Raw genomic sequence first — 20,995 nt, 5'->3', positions numbered from 1 at the left:
TGTTTCCATAGTGTTATCTAAAGGGTTGTTCGTCCGAGTCTGGTTTCCCTCACCTTGCTCGAAGTTCATTCCCTTGAAATGTTTTGTAACCTTTGCTATATGTCGCCTAGGTCTCAGTGTTTGCTATATGTAATGGTGTTATATTGTGTGTATGCTATATTTTCTTTATGTTTGAGACAGCAAGTATAGATCAAATATCTTTCCCAGTTGTATTTCTTCCTTTATGATGTTATATTGTATCTTTTAATTTGTTTTATGGTTTTCTAATTTTGACGATGGAATGGTGTACTATTTAGATTTTGTTTAAAAAAAATAATTTCCTATTTTATTATTCGAGTGATAATATGTGTCGTTCCTCATAATAGTCTTTAAAGATGTTGATAGGTAGGTTACGCTCGATCCAAGGTTCACGCTTCTTTATTCTGTATGTGTTTTTCCTGGGTCGCGTTAGGCCTCCTTTATTTAGTTTATCTGATTATGCTTTATTGAAAGATCCAAACGTATTTATGAGACCACATTATTCTATAGTGGTCAACCATGCAGTGCGGGAGAAGTTAGTAGGGTTTTAAACTAAGTGTTATACAGTATGTATTTGTGTCTTTATTTTGTCTCTTTATGTTCTACATTGGGTGTTTTCAAAGACTCATGATGGGCCTATGCACTTCACTGAGCCCTGTGACTTAGCCCCATGATGTCATCGCCATTTACTTCCCCCTTATATTTTCCCTGTATCCCTTCCTATATATGTCTTTAGAATTTTCTTTCAGAGAAAGAAGAAAAAAAATTAAATTACAAAATTCTTTTATTTTTTTCTTTCTTCCTTTCTTCCCTTTTCTCTTTTAAAAAAAAAAAAGTTATATGGGTTTCTTTGAAATATTTGAAATAGAATTTGAAATTTTCTTTGAAATATGGCTGTTGTGGGGTGCGAGGAGGGGGTATGGGTATGGCATCAGCTCGCAATTGCGCTACGCGACCCTTCGGTCTGTAATACCTATTCCTCCCTCCCCCTCTCTCCCCCAATTCCAACATCAATTGCGTTATATCAACCTGACGGTAAGTATCTATTCGTCGTAAGACGTACTGAGTTCTTGTTGTGGTTAATATTCTTATTTTTACCACGTATCTTATTTAAAAATCTTTATCACCTGTCCACAGGATATCATCGTAGTTAGTATATAGTCTATACATTTTAGAACGATTTTGTTTTCGTAGTCTAAATCTATGAATAAAATGTTATTTTTGTTATGCTTATATTTTTTGCAAATTTTCATTATTAACTTTATCCTATTATGTTTAGTTTTATCACATTGGACAATCGTATGTAGTTTGGTGAAGTTCGCTGTTTTACATAAAGGGCATTTCGGCATTATCCTCAGCATACGATGTTTGATTGTTTCTTCGCCTGTTAGCCAGGTGTTGTGCAGGTATTTAAAAATTATACTTTGTGTTTTGACAGATCTTATTTTCCCCAATTTTTCCAATTTTTTTGTCCAATTTACACCCTCAGTTGTCCTGCTCTACTCTACATTTTATATTTTTGGTTACCTCCTCCCTAATCCAAGCGTGACTTTTACTTATTAAATTTTGCATAAATCTGTTTTGTCTCTATATTTTAAAATTAGTTCTCATATGTTTGCGTGGCACTTCGATTTTTTTATATTAATTTGTTATTTTTGTATATCTCTGGTCGGTTTCTCAAGGTGAAGCCGAACCAGTAGATGTACGGTGCTTCTCACGCTGTAGCCGGGTCTGAGTGCATTTTTTTTTTAATCTATTGATTATGTTAGTTAATTATAGTAGTAGAGGGCTCGGCAACCCCAAGCCCCCTCTACTTTTGGCCCTATATAATGTCTCTTTTTTTACATGATGCATTTTATGATTCCATATATAATCTATTATTTCGTTGTCTGTTTTGTTTAAAATTGTATTATCCATATCTATGGATTTAATTATGTAGTTAATATTTGAGTATAAATAAGTCTTGGCCACTTGGGCCCGCTCCATGATAGGTAATGGCGCCATGGCCAGATTTTCACATTTTCTCTTATTTTATTGATAATATGTTCATAATTTTCTACAGCTTCTTTTTTTTATTACCAAAGTAAACCCCTAGAGCCTTTACAGTGTCTCTCAGTAAGTGTGTGTGGGGGGGGGGGGGCGATAATCCAGGGTGGTTGCCCCTCCAGTTAACTATTTTTAAGATTTCGTGCTTGTTGTGGTTTATTTTGGAACCCGACGCTTATAGCATTTCCCCTCTCTTCTAAAGATGTTGCAATCATATGCATGTTAGAGCATTTTTTAATTCTTTTTTAGGTTTGGTATTTGTATGCCTTGTATAATCAGGGGCGGATTAAGGCTCACTGGTGCCCTAAGCACTGACAAATCTTGGCGCGCCCCTCTTTTCCACGTACACCTGAGAAGATAACCCTAGGGTGTACCATGATCAAGAAACAGAACATCATGATCAATTTGCACTAGTTGTATCAGTTTTTTTTACAAATCTTCATTCTTTTTTCTTTCTTTCTTTTCACCCTTTTCTCAACTTTGTGGTGCCCCCTTTGGCCCTGGTGTCCTATGCACGTGCTTAGTCTGCTTAATGGTTAATACGCCCCTGCTTGCACATCTGGGTTGTTTCTTATCGTGTGACGTAGGATTTATATTGCCATTACGTATTCTAGCATTGATAGTGGACATCCTTGTATCACTGATCGTTGTATTTCAAATTCTTTCGTGCATTTCCCGTTTAATTATCCCAGTGTGTAGGATTTTGGTCCATTTTGGAAATTGGGTCCGAAACCAAATTTTTTAAAAACATTCTTTATACAGTTTTGTTCAAATCAGTCGAAAGCTTTCTCCTGGTCGAAGAGTACCATAGCACTCATTATACCAGTTTCATTTATGTAGTTAATTATAGTTTTAATGTTTAAAATATTGTTTTGTATATCCCTCCCCCACAAGTTTGATTTACATTAATTATCTTGTTTATCCTACCCTTTACTGTATTTGTTAAAATCCTACTTAAAATCTTATAGTCCGTGTTTAAAAGTGATATAGGCCTCCAGTTTTTAATCTCGTCTCTATTCCCTTTCCCTTTGTATATAATTGTGATAACTCCCTCCCTCATAGATTTAGTCATTTTATTTTTACTTAAAACTATATTATTATACAAAGCGTTTAAGATCGGCGTCAGTTCACCGTGGAACTTTTGGTAGAATTCCACGATGAGTCCATCTTTCCCTGGTGACTTTTGTGAGTGTTGATATACTTTTTGTGATTTCTTCATCTGAGATGACATCATCACATTGGTCTCTATGTACTGCTGATGTCATCTCACAGTCGACATTTTTTAAGTAGCTGTCGATTGTGCTGAAGTATATGTTCTGTGTGGTGTGTGGTGTATAGTTCTTTATAATATTTGGAAATATTATTTAGGATATCTTCTTTTACAGTATGGGTTACATTGTTTATTTTGATATTGTTTAAAATTGTATCACCCCCTTTTCTAAATTCTTCTCGCTTATATACGTTTTTTGCCTCGTTGTAGATCTTTGTAAATTTTCCCGCCCTTATTATTCTCCCCTGATTTTCGTCTTCTTCAACGATTTTAATTTTGTCTGTCAATCGTTTTTTTTTTCTTTCTCCGTCGTCGTTTGTTGTTTTGCTTAGTTCTAATTTGAGTTCGTGTTTGTCTTTTTTTTCTGGGGTTTTTCCGCCCTCTATTTGAGTACTGAATATTTATTCCTTTTATTTTGTTTTTTAAAACATCCCAATCAATTATTATATTAATATTTTCTTCATTTTTGACGGTTTCAATTTCTTTTTTTAATTATTATTTCGACATATTCTTTGTCATTTAAAATCTTATTATTTAGTTTCCATAGTCCTGACCCACATTTTTCTATTTTTTTCATTTTTAGGTCAATAGTGAGCATGAAATGGTCTGATAGCTTTTGGTTGGTTATTGCAGTATTAATATATATTAATGGATCATAAAAATTGCCGTAAAATTTATCAATCCTGCTAGACTGGTTTAATTTATAGTTACCCAGTTGAAATCTCCCCCTATGATTAGATTTTCCATCGAATATTGTTGTAGGTAGGTGTATAAGTTTTCTTTAAAATTAGTTTCTTATTTCTATTAGCTGGCATGTACACATTTATAATATGCCAATTAAACATTTTAACACGTAGCAACCGTCCCTTAAAAAATTCCCCCCTCCTCAAACCTTTCCCAGCTTTTTAAAAATATTATTGTTGCAACCAACTCTAATATCATTATTTGCAAAATTGTTGCATATCTTTATTGCGTTAAGTTTGTCTTCTACTAAAATTTCGAACTCTGGCTTAATTCTATAGTGTGTTTCTTGTATCATTATTACACCAAAGTTTGTTTCTTTGGCTACTTTGTCTGCTTTCGCTTTGTCTATCCCATTGCTGTTGATAGTAGCGATCCGGAAATTTGTTTCTTCCATTTTTGCTTTACTCCCAGGTGCCGCATCACTTTTATATAGAATTTAATTGTATATATTTCAGTTAAAGTTATTATATTCCATTTGTTTTTGTACACACACACCAGCACGCTCGACAAAGAGCGCTTGAGTAATATACAGTTTGATACATCCTACATGGTAGTGGGCAGGAATACATATATAGGTCGTTATCCTTCTCGACCGAAGTAGTAACATTGTTCCAATGCTAACACTCGACGTCCTCGATTTGTGCTTCATCGTATTTGCAGTCTATACACTTAAAGTTACAATGGAAAAGTGTACATGAACATATTTATACCATAGACAGAGCCTTGAAGTACTACTTTTTTCGGTCTAAAACTGTCCCAAAAAAAAAAAGAAAAAAAAACCAGCATGTAATAGTTCATTTCGATACAGTTGCACAGAGCATTTGACGTTCATTTTGATGTCAATATATATTGATATCGATTAAGTGCGATTTGTTTTCAAAGCTGCTTTATTGCTGGTAGTGCTTCTGTTTTCAAGTTCGATATATAATATACCCATGGAGCAGTAGTAATACAGAAATCAGAACAACAACCATCATCATCATCATCGGGAGTATTATTATCGTATATGTTGGTCACATCGATGATCATTAATAAAAAGCGGTTGAAATATGAACAATATTCCATCTCTTCAAATAGCAAATAACTAAGCAAAGTGTGTGTGTGTGTGTGTGTGTGTGTGTGTGTGTGTAATTTTTAACGTAGCTTTAAAAAAAATGCAATCATATCGCTACCATGTCTGCATTGTGACAGTTTATAATGATGTCTAGCAATGTGGCATCATGCCACAAACATACAGCATTTTGTCCCACCCAATCACATTATCCTCACACCAATATCTTAATGATGGGCGCCAAAAGAGGCAGCTGCTAGTACCATTTTTATGTCTTTAGTGTGATTCGGCAGGGGTTTGAATCCGCGACCTCTCGCATCCAAGGCGGACGCTCTGTACAGACACTGCACCACCTGAGCGATCGCTTAGCAAAGAATGTACGATACTGTTTCCTGTTGTTCATAACAACTCGACCTGGAGACCCACCTGACGGAAAATGAAAGCGCATTATAACGTTATAATATACGAATCCGGAATTTTTTTTGATTATTATAATTTTCAAGAAAGTTAGTGCCTTTTAGCATTTGACAAAGTGTGCTTGCAGTTGCATACTAAGGGGAGGGGGAGTTTACAACATACTTCGATGCTGACTACTGATTTGAAGCATAAAATTAAAACTAAACAACAGCATAACATGTTTATATATCTTATTAAATACGTCTTCATTTGTCTTTCCGTGCGCCAAAATGCCTTCCTACACGAACATGTTCCATATAGGTAAATAAGTTGTACCAATCGTAAACAACCACCGATTTCGACATATATGATATCAATTTATAGGTTTCTCATCAGTTTAAATCGATCTGTGCAAAAAAAAAAAAAAAAAAAAAAATAATTAAAAAAAATGTGTGAAAATGAATAATAAAAAAGTTGCTATTTGCGACTCATTGTCGCTTGCGATTTTACCGATCTTCGTATCCTTGATGCTTCCATCCTTCCCGTTTAGGGATGGTAGCACCTACTTGGATGCTAATACTATAGATTTGAAGCATATAATTAAAAGCTGTACAACAGTAAATAATATGTTTATGTATCTTCTTATTAAGTACGTCTTCATAATGTATGTTCGTGCGCCCAATGCCTTCCTCTACGAACGGTTTCGATATACACGAATAAGTCATACCAATAGTAAATAAACACCGATTTTAACAAATTTCATATTAATATATAGGTTTCTCATCTGTCAAACTCGATCTGTGCCAACAGACATGTGTGAACATGCAGAATACAAAAAAGTGTACTTTTTACTGAATATTGGGTTCGACTTTACTGATCTTCATATCCTTGCTACGTTCATATACCGTTCCCGTTCTGCGATGGTAGCACATACGTCCATGCTAATACTATAGATCTGAAGCATAGAATTAAAGCTGTACATAATTATAAAATATGTGTGTGTATCTTATTAAGCACGTCTTTATCTGTCTTTCCGTGTGCCTACATCTGACCTATACGAAAGTTTTCCATATGGGCGAATAAGTCATACCAATCGCAAAGAACGATTTTGACACGTTTGATATCAGTTGATAAATTTTTATCAGTCTAAATAGATCTGTGCCAATATAAATGGGTGAAAATGCAAAATAGAAAAGTTGGTATTTTTCACTCAGTATCGCTTGCAACGTTACCGGTCATCGTATCCTTGCTACGTCCATCTGCCATTCCCGTTTTGCGATCGTATCACATTTTTTCGATGCTAATTCTATAAACCTGACACATATAATAAAAGCTGTTCAACGGTAAATAATGTGTATGCGTCTTATGAAGTACGTCTTCATTTGTACGTCCTTGCGTTTAGTGCCTTCCTAACCGAATATTTTCCATATAGGCGAATAAGTCATACCAATCGCAAACAACCAACGATGTTGACAAGTTTGATATCAATTGATACGTTTCTCATGATTCTAAGTCGATCTCTGCTAATAGACATGTGTGAAAATGCAAAATAAAAAAGATTGTTCTTTTTACTGAATATCGGGTGCGACATTACCGATCTTCATATCCTTGGTACGTGAAACTACCATTGCCGTTTTGCGATTGTACCACATATTTCGATACTAATACTATAAATTTGAAGAATATAATTAAAGCTGTACAACAGTAAATAATATGTGTGTGTATCTTATTAAGTACGTCTTCATTTGTCTGTCTTTTCTCCTAATGTCTTCTATACGATCGTTTAACAAACAGGTGAATAAGTCATTACAATAGTAATAAACACCGATTTAGCAAAATTTGATATCAATTGTTAGGTTTCTCGTCAGTCTAAATCGATATGTGCCAACAGAAATGTGTGAAAATGAAAATAAAATAGTTTGTATTTTTGACTCGATATCGGTTGCGACTTATACGTGCCTCTACCATTGCAGTTTGCCACGGTACCACATATTTCAATTTTAATGTTATAGATCTCAAACATATAAGGAAAGCTATACAACAATATATAATATGTGTATGCATCTTATAAAGTACATCTTTGTGTGTCTGTATGTCCGCTCGATGTCTTCCTCAATGAGCGTTTTCCATATAGGCAAATAAGTTATAACATTAGTAATTTTTTAAAAACGCGATTTAGACGAATTTGATATCAATTGATAGGTTTCTCATCAGTCTAAATTGATCTGTGAAATATATAAATGTGTGAAAATGCAAGTAAAAAAGTTGATATTTTTTACTTGGTGTCGCTTGCGATATTACGGATCATCAACGGATCATCATATTCTATATTCTACCTACGTGCCTCTACCCTTGCCGCTTTGAGATGGTACCATATAATTCGATGATAATCATTTGAATGTTAGTGCTCCTAGATCTTTACAACACGAACGTTTATCTTAGAGTCGAATAAGTCATACCAATCGTAAGCACACACAGATTTTGACAAATCTGGTATTATTTGGTAGGTTTCTCATCAGTCTAAATTGATCTATGCCTACAGAAATGTGTGAAAATGCAACCTAGAAAAGTTTATATATTTTACCCAGTATCCTTTGCGACTTTACCATTACCAATCTTCATATCCTTGTTACGTGCCTCTAGTATTGCTGTTTTGCGATGGTATCACATACCTCGATGCTGATACTAGTGATATGAAGCATATACTTAAGCAATAAAACAGTAAAAATTATGTGTATGTATCTTATTAAGTACATCTTCATTTCTCTGTCCGTGCGCCTATATCCGTGCAACATGATCGTTTTCTATAAGGCTAAATATGTCATGTTAATCGTAAAAAAAGCTACAAAGATTTGGACCTATTTGATATCCAGTCATTGGTTTCTCATTAGTCTAAAACGACCCGTGTCAATATAAATGTGTGAAAATGCTACCTTGAAAGTTGCCTTTTTTGTCTCGGTATTGCTTGCGACTTACCGATCTTCATATCTTTGCTACCCGCTTCTACCCTTGCCGTTTTTTGATGGTTTGTATATAACCAAATAAGTCATGCCAATTGTAAAGAACCACCGATGTTAACACATTTGATATTAGTTTATAGGTTTCTCATCCTCCAAATCTTTCTGTTTTTAAGAAACGTTTTTCTAATTCAACTAACGGGTCATCACGCTAAAATTACGCTACTGACAAATGTCACCTTAATATCCTACATACTAAACTTAGACAAGCAGGTAGTCTCCTGAAATCCGACCTTTACATGGTGAATTTAGTTAACTCTTTCACGTGTGCATGTGCTTATGATAATGAAGAAGTTGAACACTTTGTCTATTGCCCCTTACCTAATGCCAAAGATCCCAGCTCTTTCGCTCTACCTTTCAATACACTTCTTGGTTAAGTCTAGATTTATCATTGAAAAGTGACGTGACTACTCACCTACAATAAGATGTCTTTCTGCTTGTGTGATGACCCGTTAGTTAAATTAGAGAAACGTTTCTTAAAAATAGAAAGATTTGGAGGATTTCGGATATCATCAGGCAGAGAGTTCTAAAGACGAATCGTATATGGTAAAAGTTCGTGTGAAAATATAAAGTTTGGTTGAGATTGGTGTGATACTTTGAGAGTAACGTAGACGATAATTAGATGCCTCATATCTCCTTTGTGGAAGAAGTTCGTTTAAATAGTTAGGTACTTGAGTATTTATAATCGAATACATAATGCATAATCTCTTCCTTTTCCTTCGTTGTGCAAACCAAGCAGTTTCCGCATAAAGAGACTATCTAGAAGAATTAATGGGTATAGATCTGGAACGATCCGTGCATCTTCCATCTGATTTTCCCCCCTTTATTCTGATCTTTCCGAATCTTCAATAGAACAATTATCCCAGACTCCAGAAGTATATTCTAAGGTTGGACTTATGAATAGTGTATATAATTTAGCTGAAGTCAACAATTAGTCTGCATTTAGACGGTAGTGTTTTATCTCCTTTCTTATACATCGGTATGTCATACGCTAGCTTGCACTGTGTTAGGAACACGCTGGCTGGGAGTGATTTATTTAAATGTATTTGCAATGGAACATACATTTCTTCAACTATACTTGTACAAGTTTATTACTTATTGGATTGGTTCCAGCGGTTTTGTTTAGGTCAAGACTAGTTACTACATCTATAATTTCTTGTTTATATATAATGATGGCAGAAATAAAAGTTTCATTTCTAACTTCAAAATGCGGTAACTGTTTATCATAATTTTTTAAACGTGTAACATATCAAACTTCCGAGTTCAACAGGTCGCACTTCTCCTGATCACTTGTTGCAAATTTAGATGATCATTTCGTACGTTTCAGTGGAGGTAATAGGTTCCATGTCTTTGTAGAATGTACTTGTTATCTCATTATTTTCCAATAAGGTCGAGGATTTGATCCGATGGCAGGGGTTGAACCTGCATCCTTTCGGTCGCAGGTCTGAGACGCTAACCACTGAGCCAATGTTGCTCCTCTTAAGATTAATATACCCATATGATATTTTCCAGTATCATACGTAACTATATGATACGTTTAATAACACCCAGTAACTCAGCAAATGCCGGCATGACGACATATGAATTGAAGGTGTAATGACGAATGTAATTTAAAGTCAATTATGTAACCTATTTTTATGCTTTTTATTGAATATCATTTCTGTCATGTGATACACATAACATAATCTTACATTTAAGTTTATTTAAAATGAAATTTATGAAATTCGTTAAATAGTTTCAATCTTTTGCGACTCTCGTGAAAAGATCCTTCATTGCTGTTCATATAATTTTACATGTCATTATATTTCTTTATTGATTTGCACTTTGGTTACAAAAGAGACAACTTTTGCAATTTAAAACTTATTTCATCTATACTACACTAGTATAGCTCATGAAATGAAGGCAGTTTACTTGGCCTCTAATTCATCTATAGGGAATGATACCTGCGGGAGACTGCTCTATCTGACCAGTGTGTAACTATGGAAACGGTAATTTAGTGACCTCTTCTCCAGCCTCGAGCTTTAGGTTAAGACTGAAATTCGCTGTCTTATGTAATGTTCTGTATCTGTAGTTTAAAGCTGGGAGAATTATACAAAGAGAATAGCAAGTAAACCCTTCTGTAAATGGAGCAAACTCGCACTTTTACACTGTAAAACTAATTTATCTTACAATCATTTATGAATAATTAAAAATTACTGAGTAGTAACTAAGAATATATAAATTCTTTAGATGGAGACCCAAATTTCATTTTTTATATTATCGTATTTTTTATGTTTACTTTCCAGATACATTTTTAAAAAAATTCTCAAGAAAATATGAAATCTGACAAAAGATAACGAAAGTCTTATTATTTTGATTTTTTGTAAAGAGCAAAGAAAGAAAACTATTAATGACATAAGCTTTCATCATGACATATACACACTAGCCTCCACAGAAGTACCTTTATGACAGTACGGTTAAAATAGAAATAAATATGCATATACAGTTGTAAACTTTCCCGATTTATGACTAAACATTTATACTGTGATAGGGTATTCTTAGTAAGTAAAATGTGTATTATACAATGAATGAATAGGAGGTATTCGATGAATGGACTGCACGCATTTCAGGTGCAGTGGCTACTCAAGATTATTTACTGATGCACAAACTAGTTATAGTTGTCATACTGGTTGTCATTCCAGGGATACTGACAGTCAGTGATTTCCACCTTGTAAAATCTTTCCTCTAGGGCGGACAATAATAATAGTTTCTGAAGCTGATTTTATTAGCAATGGTTTGCAAAATAACAACAAATATCCTTGTGTTTTATCAACTCATTATGGTTCCGCTGCTTTGGTAGAACAAAAAGGAATGTTCTTTATTGTTTTATGAATTTTATGCCCTGTGACAATGGCCAACATTTTGTAGGTCACGATCACTTTGGCATAAACTTATTTTATGCATGGCAGTTGGAAACTACGAAAATCTTCTTAGAGGCGAGCTGTATAATCGGCAGTTACATTGTTATTCTGAAAGAGTTCTGATAACTAAATAAATAAGTAAATAAATAAAAACACCATCTTTTATCATTAAAAGTTGCCAAGTGTTGTTTATACATTGTACGTGGCGTAATTCGTAAGTTTACTCGGCATATTTTCAACTCGGTAACGCCTGGTAACGGTCATACTTTTACCTAAATATGTGGGTCCTTTGAGAGCATCGTAAATGTATGGAGGAAAAGAAATAATTGTATTTTATGCTCATCTCAAAAGATTTGTTTGTATTTCTGCGAAATAGTCATGCCTAACCAGATAATAGCACAGACCCCCCCCCCCACTGTAACTACAAAGCCTTGAGCAAGTGCGAAGTTACCAGTTAATTTTATTGTTTGTTTCTATTTTTCAAGTTGTCTTCGTGTGTGCGCGCGTAAATTGAAAGCTTATTATTACCAGTCAATATCGTCAATCATATTTGCTCCATTATTCCATGCAGATAAGAAAGGAACTAATTTTGTGTTGAATTTGTGCCCCCCCCCCCCATCCCACCCCGCCCCGGCACGGTACAATAAACAAACACTTGATTGAAAATAAAATAAAAGAAACTAACCTTGCATTGTTATAATGTATTCCTTCTTTTTTCATCATGCGAAATTTACAGAACAAAATATATCAACGAACTCCGTAAATGTAGCGGATGCCGGCATGCGTATGCATCCTTACTGTGTGTGTATCGCTAATGTCAGATAAAAAAAATATCGCAAAAGAGACGAAAATATCACCAGATTGCTTGAAGGCGCCTGCCATTCACGCATGATAAGTTTCAAGGTGCAAACGGACCAAGATTATATTGTATCCAGGTTAACTATACGACGATATCTCGCAAATAAAAAAAAAAATCATTATTTTAAAGAACATACAATGTGAGTGCAAATGATAATCTTTCGCAGGTATGAGTTACGAAAGTATCATGGGGGGGGGGGGGCACCAGACAGATGACCCCCACCACACAAAAAATAAAGTGTTTTCATGTACTCTTGTATACCCCAAGATGTGTGTGCTTGTTTAAAGTTTAAAAAAGGAATTTTGATCAAACTTTTAGTTTATAATTAGTCCTAGTGTTTTCTAAAGGGTAGTAGTCTGAAACATGGGTCTTATTCCCATTTTCAGATTTCATATCCTTGATTTTTAGTGATCTTTGTCAAGAATTTTCTATGTTCCGTGTATGCTATGTGTATCAATGCTATGGTGTGTGTATGCTATATAGTCTGTGTGTAGGGACAGCAATACTATGTCAAATTTGTCTCTGTTGTCTTAATATATATTTTTCTATGGACTTTTCAAATTTATTTGTTTGTCCTGGTATAAATTTAGTTGCTTTTGAATTAATTTGCAATTTAGAATTCCGGCGAGATGAACGGTATACTACCATTTGAAATTAAAATAAAACCTTTTGTTTTATGTGATTGACTATGGTGTGGTGTTTCTCACATTAAAGTCTATTTTCAAAATGAGGTAGGCTGTATTCGAGTCAGGGTCCGCACTTTCTTTCTTTATTTATTTGTGTTTCTCCCGATTCGAGTTAGGCCTCCTCTCTAGTATTTAATTTATAATGTAAAAGAAGTAAATATCCAACCCAAAACCCCTTAGGAAGCTTTATACATTTACTGGTTTGGTTTTAGCATGAAAAACATAAGTGACATCTACAAAAATAATAAACTGGTAAAAAGACTAGAAACAACAAGGACCTTTAGAAGTATAAAGGAACTTTTATGTAAATATAGGGAACATGAGGAACTTTGGGGAATTGAAACTAAGGAAACATATAATTGGATAAGGGAAAATTTAACCTCTAAAATTAAAAATAAAGTAGAGGAGGAAATATCTCGGTTAATTGGGACAGACCTTAGAGGTACTGGACCAACATCGGCTCTCCAAAAATACAAAGCTTGATATTCAGATATCTACACGACATATGCATACATGTAAATTATCTCATGTGCAAATGTGCGAACTTCACAAAATATCATGCGATGGCACAGTGCGAGTTTAGGAAACAAGACAGGATACAATTAATTATGGAGATATCCAAGAAATAAAAATACAGAAGAAACCAAGTTTTATATCAAGACGGCAACTTTAACAAAACTTTAATAGGAAAAATAACAGATAACATAACTAAAACCATGATGGCGTGTGACCAAGTCATAAACATAAAAAAAATGAATAGGCAAATTTTTTTGTAATCCTTTCAAATTAATTAGAAAAAAGAACTTCTAGGAAGATTTGTGAATGGGAGGGACGGGGCTGCAAAGGGTGAAAAGAAGGGGAGGGAGATGGGGCAATGGATAATCTCCCCTTAAAGGGGACCATCACAAAGTGAACCCTTGCCCTCATACCCCCACCCCGGATTGGAATCTGCTGTAGCCGCCACCCTTTTAGATTCTTATAAATTTTCCTAAACAGCTTCAGTTTCTTTTTATTATCCATTACAATTAAAATTAAACAATTAAATAGACTTTAATTATATTACGTAAACTATCACAAATCCTAATTATCGGGACAGAGAAACTATATGGGAAAAGAACGAGATAATGACGTCATGGGGCTATGAAAGAGTCGGGAAAAACACCTCATATAGGAAACTTTACATACATACACGAAAACAAAGGATCTAATAAGTCTCTCTTCTAATTCTATTTGCTCAAAATGTGCAGCTCTCGCACTGCACGGTAAATCCCCACTGTGTGTGTGTATGTGTGTGTGTGTGTGTGTGTGTGTGGGAAGAACAACCATTTTTAGAGATTTTGGCAGAAATCCAATAAATAATTTGAGACGGCCTAACTCTAGGTGGGAGAAATACAAGCAAATAAAAAAGTGTATGGACTCCAACTCGAGTACAGCGGATTTCAATTTACAAATCCAATATGTGAATAATGACACAATATATTTGCACACAGAACACATTAAGTTTTTTTTTTCTTAATTAAATTATAATACACCGTTACTTAGCCAAAATTCAAAAATATATTAAATAAATAAAAATAAACCTTTTCTTGATCCGATTATAAGGTCCTAAGATTACTGGGGAGATTTGGGAAAAAATAAAGGCTATCCCAACATGGAAGCAAAATATAGCATACACAAACTATAGCATATATATATATAGCACACACGGGATATAGGCAACCTCTAGCCAAGGTCAACCAAGAGTATAGCGAAGGGATTTCAAGTCAGGTGATGGAAAGATAGAAACCTATTCGGAAAAACAACCCTATAGATAAAACTAGGTTTTAAAAGAAATACCCCGTTAAAAAGGAGAATTAAATTTTTTTGACCTAAATTCTTTTGCATAATATAAAACATACAACACATGGGGGGGGTGGATAAATACACATAAAACACTATAATGTTTGGGAAAAGTGGGGTGGGGGGGTCTGTCTGGTGCCGGCCCCCCCCCCCCCCCCAGTACTTCGTCTTGTGGGGATAAATGTACGTCATTTCCTGCTGGCGTCCTCTATAGGTGGAAAATCGTATCTAAGTAACAGTGATGTATACTTTTATTTCGAGAAATTAAATTATTTTTTCTGTACACTTTATAGGTTTTTTTTGGTTCTTTTTGTTCAAGTATAACTACTTTTAATCATGTTATGCAAATCTGATGTATAAAGAAAAATGTTGGTGCATGGCCGGTAACTTTTATACGTCATGGCAACGGAAAATAAATTCCGCGCATGCGCATTTTGTGTGGGAGCACCAAAAAAAACCCCACACAAAAACAAGCAATCTACTAAAACAAGCCATTACGTGAGAACTTGGCCTGAAAAGAGCAAATATAGGTACTATAAAATATTGCTAGTCTCGGATTTGACAAGCCTTAGTTTTTTATGCTGATGAAACATTTTTCAGTAGAATTTTTTTTCCTACAGTTTAAATGCCTAATTTTACTGTTTATAATCATACATGTTCAAATGTACTGGTCACATATAACAATATCGTCGAAATATTAACTGATACCATGCTGGATTTATATAGAATGTCTAAATAATCATAAAACTAAAGGTGTAATTGATTATAACCAATATATATTTTTTGCAATAACAAGATAATGAGATCCGAACATTGACCAAACAGTACTTAGAGAAATTCAATATCGATTAGTTCATCCTCAACCTCCAACTGATATACTTTATTGCAAGGGGTAAATGGTACCGTATTGAAAGACGTGTTAGGATAAAAGATACCGTTGTTAAAGAATATCCTGACCGACTGAGATCTTAACATCGTACATCATAGCTGCAAACAGTGCAAGCCAATATACACATTTGCATTATGCTCACGCAAGAAATATTGTATCAACCAAATGGGTTTCTTGACCGAGCGATGTCAAGCCCTTGCGCGAATCCCGCTACGAGTCATAGGTTTCCCCGATTCAAAGGAATCCTGTACAACTACTTCTGCAAACTGGAAAGTCCAACGCGTCCAATCTATCAGTAATGTTACTCTAATTAATACATGACCACAAATCCCAACTTCCAATTGTATGTCAATGTCACAACTGCAAAGCTTCTCTTCGTTAACTTTCCGTAACTTACCGCCAGTATTTCACGCCGTGAAACTATACAACTCAACAACCTAATACAGGGAACCGTTTTTACTACGCCACCTTAGGCCTTTTAAATCATGATTTTTAGCTTCATTTCGCCTGTAACTTTGTAACATATTTACCACCACAGCAACAATAAATGGCGCCCGCCGACGGCGGAACAGTCCTTTTCTGTTGATTCCATTGTATAATTTACCAATCTCCAGTCATAAATACTGCACCTGGAGTCACACGATCAATTCACGCAATTAGATTTGAATAGGGACTACTGAGTGACAGGGATACTCATGCGGCTTTTACCTGAATTCACCAAAAGTAAACCATGTCATCTTGAAACTCACTTACACTTCACTCCGTAACGTTTGCCCCTAGTAATTGGCTAATTATTTTGGTCTAAAGACTATAATCCCAGCACCGACTTCCCATATTCAAGCAAGTATATAAGGAATCCTTAAAATGGAGAGCGGTAAACAAATGCGCATACTCCAAAATATATTACAATATTATACATACCTTGGAATTTTATTAACTATTTTTGTTTACATATTTTCATTGTACTCGTGGATGGGTAATGTGATTTTGCGTTCTGCCTTGCTTATAAAATGTATTGTCTTTGGTCAACAAAAGTTGATTTAGAGAGGATAAGAAAAGAAGTTTTGTTAAACGATGATGGAATTAAATAAACACTGGGGACAATATCGTACGTTGCACATAAATCGCAGAGATTAATTGAGATTTTGCTTAACGGTCAATCAGTCCGCACTCGAAGTAGGGAAATAAGCGAATAGTGCAAAAGCCGACCATTGTCTGATAATCGACGTACATCTGCCACAGCCATATATTGTAAAAATCCCATTACTACAGGTAAAAAAGAATTAACTACAACTGCTTCTTTGGGGCGTCATGTGTGACCAGTGTATATTAGTACTGTGTTAGAAAAATATTGCGACAAACCAAAGTAAAGAAAACAGTCACTTTTATCAATCAGTCCATATCGTTTTACAAATTATACTGAATAACTGACTTCAGTAGAACTCAGAAGAATGTATTCCTGTAAGCACATCACGATTGCGGTGTTTGTACATTTATATAAAGTGGGATCATTTTACAAGCAAAGTATACATTTAAAAATTAACACTACAAATGAGACAACGCTTAAGTACATACGGATTATAATCGTGAGATGGCAAAGAATGGTTCATATGTTGAGAGGTAACCAATACACCAACAAAATAAGAGTTTGTAAGAACATCTTATTTCCTTCTTAGATATACTTAGCCATAATGCAAATTGTTTCCTAATATGAAACATGTAAACATATTCCGACCATGCTGGAAACAAAAATAGTAAATTTAATTTAGTTCAGCGTAAACTGTAAGTTAGTTCTTTCCTTTTGGCATGGTGTCTGAATAAAAAAGTATATTTCTCAAATTTGCTAACCACTACACTGTCATTATGTAATTAGATACCTAATTGATGTACCATGGTTGTATACATATATCTATAAATATATATAGTTTTGTGGACATGTACGGTTGAATAATACCATCCCGTGTTTGTGTAGGGAAATGCGTACATCACAATCGCACTCGTAAATTTGAATCAATACCATCTCATGAATGGTTAGGGGCCGTCCATTTAGTATGTACGCATAGAAGGGTGGGGTGGGGGTAACCCAAATGCATAGGCTTGAGCATGGAGGTATACTGATAATATATGTACGCATTTAAGGGGGGGGGGGGCGCTGAAACCTCGAAAATAAGTTGTATAATACGTAACCTGTTCGACTTGGTTCAGTAGGCTTTTGCATTTTAGCGGACATAAGACAAACTTGTCCCACCCAGTCACACTATCCTGACACCAGGCTGACTAATCCGAACACTAACCTCTTAATGATCGGCACCAAAAGAGGCAGCTGCTAGTACCATTTTTATGTCTTTAGTATGATTCGGCCGGGGTTTGAATACGCGACCCCTCGCATCCGAGGCGGACGCTCTATAGACACATTGCACCATCGGAGAAGTCGCTTAGTAAAGAATGTACGATACTGGTTCCTGTTTTTCATGACAACTCGACCTGGAGACCTACCTGATGGAAAATGAAGGCGCATTATAAGGTTATAATATACGAGTCCATAAATACATAAATATTTTTTAAATTATAATTTTCGAGCAATTAGTGTCTCTTAGCATTTAACAAAGTCTGCTTGCAGTAGCGTACTAAGGGGAGGGGGGTTACAACATACTTCGATGCTAATACTACTGATTTCAAGCATAAAATTAAAGCTAAACAACAGCATATAACATGTTTACATATATTATTAAGTACGTCTTCATTTGTCTTTCCGTGCGCCAAATACCTTCCAACACAAAGATTTTCCATATAGGTAAATTAGTTGTACCAATCTTAAACAACCATATATTTCGACATATATAATATCAATGTATAGGTTTCTCATCAGTTTAAATCGATCTGTGCCAAAAAAAGTCGAGAAAATTAATAACAAAAAAGTTGGTATTTATGACTCATTATTGCTTGCGACTTTACCGATCTTCATATCCTTGATATGTGCATCTACCCTTCCCGTTTTGCGATAGTAGCACATACTTGGATGCTAATACTATAGATTTGAAGCATATAATTTAAGATGTACAACATTAAATAATATGTGTATGTATCTTATTAAGTACGGTTTCATATGTCTGTTTGTGCACCCGATGCCTTCCTATCCGAACGGTTTCCATATAGGTGAATAATTTATACCAATAGTAAACAAACACAGCTTTTGACAAATTTCATATTAATATATAGGTTCTCATCTGCCTAAATCGATTTGTGCCAATAGACGTGTGTGAAAATACAAAATAAAAAAGTTCCACTTTTTACGGAATATCGGGTGCGACTTTACCGATCTTCATATGCTTGCTACTTTAATACACCCTTCCCGTTTTGTGATTGTAGCACATACTTCGATGCTAATATTAGAGATCTGAAGTATAGAATTAAAACTATACAATATTATAAAATGTGTGTATATATCTTAATAAGCACGTCTTTATTTGTCTGTCCGTGCGCCTAGATCCGACCTATACGAAAGTTTTTCATATGGGCGAATAAGTCATAACAATCGCAAAAACAACGGTTTTGACACATTTGATATCAGATGACAAATTTGATTTTAATTGATATGTTTCTAATCATACTAAATCGATCTGTGCCAATAGACATGTGTGAAAATGCAAAATAGAAGGTTTTGTTCTTTTTACTGAATATCGGGTGCGACTTTACCGATCTGCATATCCTTGCTACGTGAATCTACCATTGCCGTTTTGCGATCGTACTACATATTTCGATGCTATTGCTATATATCTAAAGCATATAATTAAAGCCGTACAACTGTAAATAGTATGTGTATGTATCTTATTAAGTATATCTTCCTTTGTCTGTCATTTCGCCTAATGTCTTCCTATACGATCGTTTTCCATACAGGTGAATAACTCATAACAATAGTAAATAAACCCCGATTTTGACAAATTTGATATAAATTGATAGGTTTCGCATCAGTCTAAATCGATCTGTGATAGTAGAAATGTAAGAAAATGCAATATGAAAGTTTTGGTATATTTGACTCTGTATCGCTTGTGAATTTAACAATCTTCATAACCTTGATACGTGCATCTTCCATTGCCGTTTGTCTCGGCATCACAAACTTCAATGTTTATAGTATAAATCTGAAGCATACAAGGAGAGCTATACAACAGTATATAATATGTGTATGAATCTTATTAAATACATCTTGATGTGTCTGTATGTCCGCCCAATGTCTTCCACAGCGAGCGTTTTCCATATTGTGTATTGTTCCACTTCCTATTTTTACACTACCTAATTTTGACCTAGTTTAATAAACACCCATTTCTACAGAGGACACATCTGTCGCAGCCTCGACATTTTTTTACACTTATCAGCATTGAGTCACTCGGACAAAAAGATTTGTCAAAAGTCATATCATTATTATTAATGAAGTGAAACAAGGACACATACGATGAAAAAAATAATACATTTCTCCAATTCACTTTTTTCCAACCAGGAAGTCCTCTTAAAATCTTTACCAACTATTCTGACAAGGCAAATACAATTCGTTCCATACCAATCATCCAGTCTGCTACTCAACATGTGTTAGCTATGTGACTCACAGCTGATAACTGCATCTCCATCACTTTTTTAGAATTGTGTTTTGTGTTTTACGTGAATATGTCATTACTGATTTTCTGAGGTGGTTCTTGGGTATTTTACTTTGGAGTAATGAACATGAAACACACGTTTATGGTATATTTCATAAATAAATCAGCATCCTCTACATTACTGCTAATTTAAATAAAATTACGTGTATTACTATTAGGATTTTTCTCTCAAAAAAAGGCAATTTTACTTTAATAGTAAATTTTCAAACGTCCATTAAACTAATCTTGATATTTAACTTATTTTGACAAATTAATTCTTTCTAAATGTCTTCTGTCTCCTATTATTTGCACTATTAGAGAAATAAGTTATGAAGTATGCAAAACAGTTTTGTACCTTAAACAGTACATGTACATTAAAGAATTGGGGTTCTGCATATTCACAATGCCATTTAATTATTGCAAGGATGTTGTACACTAAATCCAGTATTCTTTTATTATAAGTAAACAATTGTATTATTATACCATCATGATTTTCCCCCAATTTTATTCTTTCAGCTTTTCCAACAAAATATCTGTTCCAAAACAAATTTTTTGATAAATATAGGAACAAATTCTGAGTAAACACCATTTTTCTTTTGTTGTCGTTGTTAATGGTAGACTGAGAGAAGAAAATGCAGCAGCATATAATATG

The sequence above is a fragment of the Sinohyriopsis cumingii genome, chromosome 13, assembly GCF_028554795.1.
Source record: "Sinohyriopsis cumingii isolate HCF-2022 chromosome 13, ASM2855479v2, whole genome shotgun sequence".
Lineage (NCBI taxonomy): Eukaryota > Metazoa > Mollusca > Bivalvia > Unionida > Unionidae > Sinohyriopsis > Sinohyriopsis cumingii.
Note: the sequence above shows the minus strand (reverse complement) of the source record.